This window comes from Choloepus didactylus, chromosome 5 (assembly GCF_015220235.1).
Source record: "Choloepus didactylus isolate mChoDid1 chromosome 5, mChoDid1.pri, whole genome shotgun sequence".
NCBI lineage: Eukaryota > Metazoa > Chordata > Mammalia > Pilosa > Megalonychidae > Choloepus > Choloepus didactylus.
This window is the reverse complement of record NC_051311.1, coordinates 168,448,347-168,462,068: the sequence shown is the minus strand read 5'-3', so window position 1 is coordinate 168,462,068 and position 13,722 is coordinate 168,448,347. Positions and strand designations below refer to the sequence as shown.

Below are 13,722 nucleotides of genomic sequence, written 5' to 3'. Positions count from 1 at the left end.
CTTTCCTTCATCTGAAACAGTGATTATTCCCTTTGTTCTTTTTTATTTGTTCTTTCCTCAGTTTCACATAGTTTCTATTGTCTGGTGTTCCAGTTTTCTAGAGCTGCAATTATGCAAAGTAACAGAAATGGATTGTTTTTGTAAAGGGGGATTATTTGGTTACAAATTTACAGTCCTAAGGCCAAACTAAGTATCCAAACTAAGGCATCAACAGAAGATACCTTTACTGAACAAAGGCCAATGGCATCCAGAAAACCTCTGTTAGCTGGGAAAGCATGTGGCTGGTGTCCGCTGATCCTTCCATGGTTCTAGTTTCAAAATGACTTTCTCCAAAATGTCTCTGGGCTAGCATCTCCAAATGACTCCAAGAATCTCTAAGTGTGTCAGCTCTCAGCCTCTTTCCAAAAGTGTCCCTATCAGCTGCTCTGAGCTCCTTCTGTGAGGCTCTTATAGCATGCCAGTGATTTAATTAAGACCCACTTTGAATGCACAGGGCACACATCTTCATGGAAATAATTTTTTATTAAGATTTATTCACACACCATACAATCATCAAAAATATACAATTGATCACATTACCATCTGTTGCTGACAGGGCAGCACAGGAATGAGACACAGACACAAAGTTAAGAATTAAGGGAGCAGAGGGCCCACTGCATCTCATGCTAAGTGGACAATAATGCACCTTTGCTCCAGTTATTTATTTCAGAAGATCAGGGAGTATATGCTAAATGTCCTCAGGCTCAGGAGAGCCCACCAGATACCTATGTTTGCATCCTGTTGTATATCAGAAGGAACAATCTAGGTTTAGAACAATGGTAAATGTTGTCATCATAGTCACAAGACACATATCTTTATAGGGTAGGCCCGCACAGTGTTCCATGCAGGCCTGTGTCTTAGCATTCCAAGCCACCACCCTAGATATGCCTCAGGCAACATGGAAGACTCAGTATCTCACATGTCCCCCTTTTTGTTTCTTCAATGCAGATAGGATGGACCAAGCAGCTTCTTTCTGCTTTAGTTCTGAGAGGGTTTTTCTCATGCATCTGAGGACTAAACAAAGACAAAGCAAAATTATTAAAATAACCCATATAAGGGGATTTAATCATTCAAGGCCTTTAGCGATGCCTTGCATAGTTTCAGTTTCAGAAAGAAAATCTGCAGTTTTAGAATATCCAATGTAAGATTATTATAGTGTCCAAGTAAATGTTTTTTAACTTTACTCAAATTAAAAAGTGTGTGATCATATTCACAAGGGGTCACACAAAATGTGGACATATTTCAGTCACATTTTAACTTAAATTGGTACTATAGAGTCTCAACATCTTCTCCTAGAAGGAGAACAGCATTTTCTAGGTCTACAAGGTGAGCAATAACTTCCTTGTCAAACTGTAATTGCTCACCCCAAGACTTGCTTGCCTTCTTGTGCCATTTTTGGACAAATTTGGTGGTCCGAATAGATTGATGTAAGGCTGTTCCTGCAACAGCAGCAGTTGTAGTGATGGCTATTATACCTATAATAGAAGCTATTAATAATTCAAGAAATCTTTTTGTTCTTTTATATACCTTTTCTAAAATTTGTAGTAACATATGCATATCAGGTGATGACTCCCAAGGTTTATGCTGTGAAACAGGGAGCCATAGACCCTTTCATCATCTAATAACTACAACAGTGATGTTGCTAGAATTTATGGTGTTATTTAAACAAGTATATAATGAGCAACTCCAGTAGGCCAGACAAGTAATTTCTTTGGTAGTAGTGTTAATAGTTAAGTTTCCTACCCAAAACATACAGGGGTCTCTGACACAGGCTTATACTCCGAAAGTATCTATTTTTGTGAAATAAATATTACGTAAACTAATAGGAAGCCTCCAAAGTGTATATAGAACATAAGAATGATTTAAAGTAGGTCTAGGTGGAGACCAGCCAACACTGTGCCAAATAATAGGATATTTTGCCTGAGCATAGAGAGAATTAAGCCCAATAAGTGTAATTTCCTGAATGAGCACATGCTGGAGATACTCACAGCAACAGCGATAAGAGCCAACATTGCTGCAGTCAGGTTAGGACCTGTTACTGGCAGCATGGCTTGCTGGACTTGTTTCTCTGCATCTTGACACAGCTTTTTTATCTGACCTCAAGTTGGATGTTGGGCTTCCCTAGTTTGGGGTGTTGGCCCAATCACTGTTGTCTTCAGCATCAGACCCTGGAAGTGCATCACTGGTGGCTCGATGCCCCAAAGGAATTTTCTTTTCTTTGCTGGGTTCATGGTATGGCTTCAGTCGTTGGGCCAGTATCCAAAGTGGTGATCATCCGTCACCTGGGGAAACACAAGCATAACCTCTTCCCCATGTTAATAAAGTACCCATTGTCCATTCATTAGTTAATATGTCTTTCCACCATATACAAGGTGCCTTATGGAAATAATATTTCAGTGTTGTCTTTTCAGCTGGAAAATGTCGTTCTGCAGCAGTGCCACCCAGTTTTTCATAAAAATTTAGAAAATTTAAAGTAAATAAAGCTTTTGATAATCGTTCATGGGGAGTTCCATCATCTCCCCCTTTTTGTTTTGTTAACATAGCTTTTAAAGTATGATGGGCACACTCAACAATAGCTTGTCCTTGGGGATTATAAGGAATACCAGTGGTATGACGAATGCCCCAAGTTGTAGTAAAAGCAGCAAATTTTGCAGATGTATAGGCTGGGCCATTATCAGTTTTTAAAGCATGGGGCAAGCCCATAGAGACAAAACAGGCAAAAAGGTAGGTATGAACATGTTGAAATGTTTCACTGGTTTGTGCTGTGGCCCAAAGAAAGCCAGAGTACGTGTCAACCCTGACATGAACAGTGGCTAAGCAGCCAAAGGAAGGGATATGAGTAACATCCATTTGCCATAAATCATTGGGGGCTAGACCATGAGGGTTAACACCAGGATCCTGCAAAGGTGGAGCACTAAGGAGTTGACAATTAGGACAAGAAGAAACAATATCTTTAGCTTGTGTTCTAGTAAGGGAAAATCGAGTCATGAGTCCTTGCACATTAAAATGAGCAAGTGAGTGAAAATGAGAAGCTTCTGAAATAACAGGCAGTAATAATTTGTCTGCAGCAGCACTGCCAGCTGCTAAAGGGCCTGGGAGGTTGGTATGGGAACGAATATGGGGAATATAAAAAGGAGATACAATGAGCATGAATAGCTGATTGTAGCTCAAGAAAAAGGTTAAATAAACAAGGAGGCACCTGTTGCTTAATGGATGCTGTTTCCATTTTACTAGCTGCATGAACAACAGGCAGAATCAGATAAAATATTAGCCTCAGAAAAATCTGTTAAGACAGCTATTACAGCAGCCAGTTCAGCTTGCTGGGCAGAGAAATGAGGAAGATCTAAAACTTTGGACTTAGAGCCAGTATAGGCAGCTCAACCTTTAGATGACCCATCAGTAAAAACAATGGGAGCATTGATTAAAGGCTCACAAGAAGTATACTTAGGCAGTATCCATTGTGTACATCAAATGAACTGGAAACAATCATTTTTTGGATAATGATTATCCAGCTGGCCAACATAGTCAGCTAGAGCAATTTGCCAAGCTAAATGTTGTTGCAAAATAACTGAGAGTTCTTTAGCAATTATAGGGAGCACAATTAAATGAAGGTCAAAGCCATTGAGTTGTTTTGCCTTTTTTCTGGCTTGAGCAACTAAAATAGCTAAGAGATCTAGATAAGGGGAAATGGATTTTACAGAAGAATTGGGCAAGAAGATTCATTCTACAAGCTTATCGTTTTGCAAAAGCAAGCCTGTGGGGGATTTGGGAGTGGAAAAGATAAGTAGAGATAAAGGTTGTGTAGGATCAACATGGGATATCTGAGCTTGTTGAACTTTAGCTTCCACTAATTGTAATTCCTTCTCTGCAGCTGAAGTTAAAGATCTAGGGCTGTTTAATTTAGAATCCCCACAAAGGAGAGAAAATAGGTTGGAGAGCTCATAGTTAGCTATACCTACTTTGGGGTGAAGCCAATTAATATCCCCTAGTAGTTTTTGTAAATCATTTAAGTGGTAACAGCATCTCTGCGGAGTTGCACTTTTTGGGGTTGAATTGTAAATCTATTGATACTAGAACCCAGATACTGCACAGGTAAAGTGTGTTGCACTTTGTCAGTAGCAATATACAATCTTACATCCTGTAAAGCTTTTTGAACATCATAGAACAAAGCTTCTACTTCAGTCTCCTGAGGTGCAGAGCACAAAATATCATCCATATAATGGATTATATAAGCTTTAGGAAAATTTAAATAGACAGGCTGTAAGGCACCGTCGACATAATATTGACATATTGTAGGACTATTTAGCATACCTTGTGGTAAAACCTTCCACTGATATCGTTTAGAAGGGGTTTTATTGTTAAGGGACAAAATAGTAAAAGCAAATTTTTCCTTATCTTGATCAGCTAAAAGGATGGAAAAGAAACAGTCTTTAATATCAATGACCACTAAAGCCCAGTTTTCAGGAATCATGCTAGGATTGGGGACCCCAGATTGTAAAGGTCCCATGGGCTGAATGACAGCATTAACACCTCTTAGGTCAGTTAACATTCTCCATTTTCCTGATTTTATCTTTATTGGGAACACAGGAGAATTCCAAGGACTAAAAGACTCTTCAATATGCTGCAAGGACAATTGTTCTTGAACCAATTCATGTAAAGCCTCTAATTTTTCTTTTGTAAGTAGCCACTGCTCTACCCATACCAGTTTTGTTGTATTCCATACTAATGGGACAGGTTGGGGAGGTGAATGAACAGCAGCCACCACTAAAAAGGTTTATATCCTAAACCAAATTGATCACATTTTGGTGAGACTTGCATGGGTGCAAATGTACGCCAAGTCCACGGCTAGGGACATACCCCATATTTGCCATCATTTTGTGGCTTTGAATACTGTACACTCCACTAGGAGGAGGGATATGTACAGTAGCACCCCATTGTTCAAGTAGGTCTTTGTCCCAAAGATTAAGAGGCTGAGCAGCCACATAAGGCTGTAGAGTTGCCTTCTGTCCCTCAGGGCCAAGGCAAGGCAAAATATGAACACTTTGCATAAGTCCCTGAGGGGAACCTAGGTCCACAACAGTAATTCATGCCTCTTGCAATGGCCAATGTCAGGGCCAATATTGTTGACTAATAATAGAGACATCTGCACCCGTATCTATAAGCCCAGTAAAGCTATGCCCATGAATTGTAAGAGTACACATAGGGCGTGGCTCCTGCAGAGCCTCTGTCAGAAAAATTCCTGCCTTGCCTGTACTACTGAAACTTCCATTTTCCCAATTTTTAGAGGAGGAACCAACAGGTATATAAGGTAATAATAAGAGTTGAGCAATTCTTTCGCCTTTACGGGCAGTCCATGGAATAGAAGAAGACATGACCACCTGAATTTCCTCAGTATAGTTAGAGTCAATGACTCCAGTGTGTACACGAACATCCTTAAGATTGAGAGAACTGCATCCAAGCAAAAGACCCACCATCTCTTTAGGTAAGGGGCCATAATAGCTGGTGGGGACCTTAACAGGATTATTGGGGAGAAGACATACCTCAGCACTGGCAGCGAGGTCTACTGCTGCGCTTCCTGCGGTGGCTGGGGAAAGCCCCAAGATGGAGGGCTTGGAGTTGGTGGAGGGACAACATGCAGATTTTGATGTTGGATTGGGAATGCTCCCTTTCTGTGAGGGGCTGGGAGCCTGCCCCGATTGCCGTTTCCCAAAAGGGAGGTGCTGTCCTTATGAAAAGCAGATCGGCACTGGTTAGCCCAGTGTCGACCTTTTTGGCACTTTGGGCACAAACCAGGCTGCTTTTGTGGAGATTTATTTTTAAAACAACCGCATTCTTTTCTGGTATGACCCATTTTCCCACAGGCAAAGCATTTTCCCGGGAACCGAGAGCCAACTCTCAAATTAGCCATTGCTTGAGCCATCATTTCTGCTTTATAACCTTCAGTCCCAATATCTTGGCATAAACGAATATAGCCAGTAAGATCAGCTTTACCTTTAAATGGGGCAATGGCTTGTTGACAGTCTTTATTAGCATTTTCATATGCTAGCAGCTACAAAATAGTATCGGCAGCCTCTGAGCTAGTAATCTGCCGGTGTATTGCCTCTTGGAGCCGGGCGATGAAATCTGGATACGATTCTTTTGGCCCTTGTAAAACCTTTAGAAAGGATTGTGCAGCTTTACCCTTAGCTTCAATTTTGTTCCAAACTTGCAAACAACAATGGCGAATCTGCTCGATTGCCTGATCATTATAAACAGACCGATTTTCAACAGTGGAATAAGCTCCTTGGACCAGTAATTGATCTAAATTTATATTTACTTTCTGTTGCTGATTACGTGCAGCCTGTCATTCTGCATGCTCAGTCCACCAAGTCCTAAATTGTAGATATTCTCCTGGGCTAAGGACTGTATGGGCTAATGTGGTCCAATCTATGGGAATTAGATGAGAACCTTCAGCTAAACTTTGCAATATGCCAACTGAAAAAGGGGAATGAACCCCATACATTTGTACAGCTTTTTTCAATTCTTTAAGAACTGCAAATGGGACATACTCATGGAAGTAAGTATAAACCCCATCAGGATAATTAGCATCTCAGCCAGGAGGCACTTCCTCACCAACCGTAACAGGGAAGGCAACAGGACAACATATGGCCTCTAAATCTCCTTGCTGCCTGGCTTCTGCCAGACCCTGCTGTACACCAGAGAGGCGGGCAGGTTTAACTGCCGGGGTACAGCTATGGGCAGGAAGAGGCAGCGGAGGAGGCAGGGGCCATTCCTCCCAGCAAGGTGCAGAAGGAGGTTTGGGGCATTGACAAGAATAAAAAACCTGAGATTTTACTGGATCTTTTTTACCCTTATCATCATCAGAAAGAGAACTGGGACCAGTATTGTCATCAGACTCATATTCTTCCTTGTCATCATCAGTTTTTAAAGTCTTAAGAACAGACTTAATTAAAGACCATGTAGACCAAATAGTAACAGGTAAATTAGCTCCTTGCATATGTTTTTGTTTCAATTCCTTACCTACCCACTCCCAGTCATGCAATTCAAGGGAGCCAAGGTAGGGAACCAAGAGCAGTATTTTTCAATAACCTGCAGCAATTCTAAGATTTGTGACTCCCCCACCTTGACACCGCTGGCCCGCAGCAGCTGCCATAAGAGGGAAATATAGGAAACACATTTATTGTGTCCTTCAACATTATCCATTACCCTGCTTATAATGCTCGGGGTCGTTCTACAAGGAACGCATACAAAAGACGGCTGTTACCTCCACCCAAGTTCCAGTGCCACTGTACCTCAGTCATTCAAGGGATTCTTCTGTCAGGAACCAGGTCCGGTTCTTCGAGCCCCACGTTGGGAGCCACTTGTTGCTGACAGGGCAGTGCAGGAATGAGACACAGACACAAAGTTAAGAATTAAGGGAGCAGGGGGCCCACTGCATCTCATGTTAAGTGGACAATAATGCACCTTTGCTCCAGTTATTTATTTCAGAAGATCAGAGAGTACATGCTAAATGTCCTCAGGCTCAGGAGAGCCCACCAGATACCTATGTTTACATCCTGTTGCATATCAGAAGGAACAATCTAGGTTTAGGACAATGGTAAAGGTTGTCATCATAGTCACAAGACACAGATCTTTATAGGGTGGGCCTGCACGGTGTTCCATGCAGACCTGTGGCTTAGCATTCCAAGCCACCACCCTAGATATGCCTCAGGCAACATGGAAGACTCAGTTTCCCACAACCATCATGTTGTTCATTCATTACCCTGATCTATCTTTTTAACCTTTTCCTTGTAAAAAAAAAAAGTGAAAACAAGAATAAAAAATAAGTGTAAAAAAAGAACACCCAAATTTCCCCCCTCCCACCCATTTTTCCTTGTTTTTTTTGCCCCCATTTTTCTACTCATCCATCCACACACTGGACAAAGGGGAGTGTGACGCACAAGGCTTTCACAATCACATTGTCACCCCTTGTAGGCTATATTGTTATACAATTGTCTTCCAGATTCAAGGCTTCAGGTATTTACTACTAGCTATTCCAATTAATTAAAACATTAAAAGTTATCTATGCACTATATATATCTATACAGTGCATAAGAGTGCCCACCAGAGTGACCTCTCAATCTCATTTGGAATCTCTCAGCCACTGAAACTCTATTTCACTTCATTTCACATCCCCCTTTTGGTCAAGATATTCTCCATCCCACAATGCCAGGTCCAGATTCCTCCTGGGGTGTCATATTGCATGTTGCCAGGGAGATTAAACCAGATCCCATGAAGGGGAGAGGGCAGTGATTTCACCTGCCAAATTGGCTTAGCTAGAGAGACAGGGCCACATCTGAGCAACAAAGAGGGATTCAGGGGAGACTCAGGCAAAAATATAAGCAGGCTGAGTCTCTTGTTTGCACTAACAGGCATTTTAAAGGCAAGTCCTGTGATAGAGGGTTTGGCACATCAACCTCAATGTGAGAACATCAGCAACCATCAGGTGAGGAAGCCCAACACCTCTGCATTTTCTCCCAGCTCCTCAGGGGGGCTCTGCATATTTTTTCATTTTTTTTTTCAATTAAATTTATCAAAAAATTTAAAAAATAGATTTTAAAAATTTCAAAGAAAAAAAAAACAAGAAAAAACAAATAACCTAAAATAACTACATTACTTTCAACATGTTCCTATTATACCCCAAGAAAATATATGGATTATAACCCAGGAAAGGACTAAGAAAAACAGATAACCAAAGATAACTACATTTCTGTGAACTTGTTCCTACCACACCCACCAGAAATTAACAAACCATAGTCATTCCTGATCTTTCCCAGAATGTTAAGTTTACCCACAATAACTTATCTGTTCTTATTAGATTATTGTTCCCACTTTGCTAATTGCTATATATCACTAGGTTCATACACTCTACATTATAAACCATTTATTTTACATTTTTCAGTGTTCACTTCACATTAGTGGTAACGTATAATATTTCTCTTTTTGTGACTGGCTTAGTTTGCTCAGCATTATGTCTTCAAGATTCATCCAAGTCATCATGTTTCACACCATTCCTTTTTACTGCTGCATAGTATTCCATCATGTGTATATACCACATTTTATTTATCCACTCATCTGCTGAAGGGCATTTGGGTTGTTTCCACTCTTGGCAATTGTGAATATTGCTGCTATGAACACTGGCATGCAGATATCAGTTCATGTCACTTCTTTCATATCTTCTGGGTATATACTGAGAAGTGCAATTGCTGGATCGAAGGGTAACTCTATATCTAGTTTTCTAAGGAACCACAAGACTGTCATCCAGAGTGGCTGAACCATTCTACAGTCCCACCAACAATGAATAAGAGTTCCAATTTCTCCACATCATCTCCAGCATTTTTAGCTACCTGTTTAATAGCATTCTAATTGGTGTGATAGTATCTCATTGTGCTCTTAATTTGCATTTCTCTAATAGCTAGTGAATTTTTTTCACGTGTTTTTTGGCCATTTGTATTTTCTCTTCAGAGAAGTGTTTTTTCATATCTTTTGCCCATTTTATAATTGGGCTGTCTGTACTATTGTCATTGAATTGTAGGATTTTTTATATATGCAAGATATAAGTCTTTTGTCAGATATATGGTTTCCAAATATTTTCTCCCATTGAGTTTGCTGCCTCTTCACCTCTTTGACAAATTCCTTTGAGGTACAGAAACTTCTAAGTTTGAGGAGCTCCCAATACAAGGTCTTAAAGACATTTCCCTACATTATCTTCTAGGAGTTTTAAGGTTCTACCCCCTTATGTTGTTTTATGGTACTATCCCTACATTATCTTCTAGGAGTTTTATGGTACTATCCCCTTATGTTGAGTTTTATGGTACTATCCCCTTATGTTGAGCTCTTTAACCAATTTTGAGTTAATTTTGTTGTAGGGTGTGAGGTAGGGGTCCTCTTTCATTCTTTTGGATATGGATACTGAACCCTCCCATCTCCATTTGTTGAAAAGACTATGTCCCAGTTCAGTGACTTTGGGGGTCTTATCAAAGGTCAGTTGACAGTAGATCTGGGGGTCTATCTCCAAATGCTCAACTCAATACCATTGATCAGTATGCCTATCTTTGTGCCAGTACCATGCTGTTTTGGCTACTGTGGCTTTAAAATAAGTTTCAAAGACAGGGAGTGTAAGTCCTCCCACTTCATTTTTATTTCTTGGTGTCTTTAGCAATTTGAGGCATCTACCCTTTCCAAATAAATTTGGTAACTAGCTTTTCCAAGTCTGTGAATTAGGTTGGAATTTTGATAGGGATATCATTGAATCAGCAGATGAGTTTGGGTAGAGTTGGAATTTTGATAGGGATATCATTGAATCAGTAGATGAGTTTGGGTAAAATTGACATCTTAATGAGATTTAGCCTTCCTATCCATGAACAAGGAATGTTTTTCCATCTTTTAAGGTCCCTTTCTATTTCTTTTAGTAAACTTACATAGTTTTCTTTGTATAGGTCTTTTTCATCTTTGGTTAAGTTTATTCCCATGTAGTTGACATTTTAGTTGTTATTGAAAATGGTATCTTTTTCTTGAGTATCTCTTCAGTTCAGTCATTTCTAGTAAACAGGAACATTACTAACTTACGTGCATTAATCTGTGTCCCACTACTTTGCTAAATTGGTTTATTAGCTCTAGTATTTCTGTCATCAATTTCTCAGAGTTTTCCAGATATGAGACATCCTCTGCAAATAATGACAATTTTACATCTTCCTTTCCAATTTGGATGCTTTTTATTTCTTTGTCTTGCCAGATTGCCCCGGCTAGCACTTCTAACACATTGTTGAATAACAGTGGTGACAGTAGGCATCCTTGTCTCATTCCTGATCTTAGAGGGAAGGCTTTCAGTCTGTCACCATTGAGTACTATGCTGGCTGTGGGTTTTCATATATGCTCTTTATCATACTGAGGAAGTTTCCTACAATTCCAATCTTTTGAAGTTTTTTTTTTTTCAAGAAGTGACATTGGATTTTGTCGAATGCTTTTTCAACATCTATTGAGATGATCATTTGATTTGTTAATCTTTTGTAATACACTGATTTTCTCATGTTGAACCATCCTTGCATACCTGGAAGGAACCCCACGTGGTCATGGTGTATATTTTTAATGTGTCTTTGGATTCAATTTGCAAGTATTTTTATTGAGATTTTTTGCATCTATATTCATTAGGGAGATTGACCTGTAGTTTCCCTTTCTTGTACCATCTTTGCCTTGTTTTGATATGAGAGTGATGCTAGCTTCATAAAATGAGTTAGGTAGTGTTCCATTTCCTTCAATGTTTTGGAAGAGTTTAAGTAAGATCAGTGTCAGTTCTTTTTGGAAAGTTTGGTAGAATTCCCGTGAAGCCATCTGGCCCTCAGCATTTATTTGTGGGTAGCTTTTTGAGCTTTACACCTCTTTGCTTGTGATTGGTTGGTTGAAGTCTTCTTTTTTTTTTTTTATCTTCATTTTATTGAGATATATTCACATACCACACAGTCATACAAAACAAATCATACTTTCGATTGTTTACAGTACCATTATATGGTTGTACATTCATCACCTAAATCAATCCCTGACACCTTCATTAGCACACACACAGAAATAACAAGAATAATAGAGTGAAAAATAGCAATTGAAGTAAAAAAGAACACTGGGTACCTTTGTCTGTTTGTTTCCTTCCCCTATTTTTCTACTCATCCATCCATAAACTAGACAAAGTGGAGTGTGGTCCTTATGGCTTTCCCAATCCCATTGTCACCCCTCATAAGCTACATTTTTATGCAACTGTCTTCGAGATTCATGGGTTCTGGGTTGTAGTTTGATAGTTTCAGGTATCCACCACCAGCTACCCCAATTCTTTGGAACCTAAAAAGGGTTGTCTAAAGTGTGCGTAAGAGTGCCCACCAGAGTGACCTCTCGGCTCCTTTTGGAATCTCTCTGCCACTGAAGCTTATTTCATTTCCTTTCACATCCCCCTTTTGGTCAAGAAGATGTTCTCCGTCCCACGATGCCGGGTCTACATTCCTCCCCGGGAGTCATATTCCACGTTGCCAGGGAGATTCACTCCCCTGGGTGTCTGATCCCACGTAGGGGGGAGGGCAGTGATTTCACCTTTCAAGTTGGCTTAGCAAGAGAGAGAGGGCCACATCTGAGCAACAAAGAGGCATTCGGGAGGAGGCTCTTAGGCACAACCATAGGGAGGCCTAGCCTCTCCTTTGCAGCAACCGTCTTCCCAAGGGTAAAACTTATGGTAGAGGGCTCAACCCATCAAACCACCAGTCCCCTATGTCTGTGGTCATGTTAGCAACCATCGAGCTGGGGTAGGCGAATACCCCTGCATTCTCCACAGGCTCCTCAAGGGGGCACTACATCTTTTTTTTTTTCCTTGTTTTGTTTTTTTTTTTTAACTTTCCCTTCTTTTTTAAATCAACTGTATGAAAAAAAAAGTTAAAAAGAAAACAAACATACAATAAAAGAACATTTCAAAGAGACCATAACAAGGGAGTAAGAAAAGACAACTAACCTAAGATAACTGCTTTACTTCCAACATGTTCCTACTTTACCCCAAGAAAGTTACCTAATATAGCAACATTTCTGTGAACTTGTTCCTACTATATCCATCAGAAATTAACAGACCATAGTCATTCCTGGGCATCCCCAGAACGTTAAATAGCTTATCTGTTCTTCTTGGATTATTGTTCCCCCTTCCTTAATTGCTCTCTATTGCTAGTTCCCCTACATTCCACATTATAAACCATTTGTTTTACATTTTTCAAAGTTCACATTAGTGGTAGCATATAATATTTCTCTTTTTGTGCCTCGCTTATTTCGCTCAGCATTATGTCTTCAAGGTTCATCCATGTTGTCATATGTTTCACGAGATCGTTCCTTCTTACTGTCGCGTAGTATTCCATCGTGTGTATATACCACATTTTATTGATCCACTCATCTGTTGAAGGACATTTGGGTTGTTTCCATCTCGGCAATTGTGAATAATGCTGCTATGAACATTGGCGTGCAGATATCTGTTTGTGTCACTGCTTTCTGACCTTCCGGGTATATACCGAGAAGTGCAATCGCTGGATCGAATGGTAACTCTATATTTAGTTCTCTAAGGAAGTGCCAGACTGACTTCCAGAGTGGCTGAACGATTATACAGTCCCACCAACAATGAATAAGAGTTCCAATTTCTCCACATCCCCTCCAGCATTTCTAGTTTCCTGTTTGTTTAATGGCAGCCATTCTAACCGGTGTTAGATGGTATCGCATTGTGGTCTTAATTTGGATCTCTCTAATAGCTAGTGAAGCTGAACATTTTTTCATGTGTTTCTTGGCCATTTGTATTTCCTCTTCAGAGAACTGTCTTTTCATATCTTTTGCCCATTTTATAATTGGGCTGTCTGTACTATTGTCATTGAGTTGTAGGATTTCTTTATATATGCAAGATATCAGTCTTCTGTCAGATACATGGTTTCCCAAAATTTTTTCCCATTGAGTTGGCTGCCTCTTTACCTTGTTGGGAAATTCCTTTGAGGTGCAGAAACTTCTAAGCTTGAGGAGTTCCCATTTATCTATTTTCTCTTTTGTTGCTTGTGCTTTGGGTGTAAAGTCTAGGAAGTGCCCGCCTAATACAAGGTCTTGAAGATGTTTTCCTACATTATCTTCTAGGAGTTTTATGGT

At 40.0% G+C, this 13,722-nt stretch overlaps 1 protein-coding gene across 3 annotated transcripts in view; it reads right to left on the bottom strand.

Annotated features, from left to right (window-relative positions):
• Nucleotides 1-964: 964 nt before the first annotated feature.
• LOC119534705 (zinc finger protein 596-like) overlaps nt 965-13,722 on the bottom strand; it is a 78,061-nt gene continuing 65,303 nt past the window's right edge. For all 3 annotated transcript variants that reach the window (XR_005217102.1, XR_005217103.1, XR_005217104.1), the window contains exons 9-10: nt 7,304-7,406; nt 965-2,321 (exon numbers count right to left, since the gene is read on the bottom strand). The gene's annotated coding sequence lies outside the window, so the exon portion shown is untranslated. The remainder of the gene's footprint in view (nt 2,322-7,303; nt 7,407-13,722) is intronic.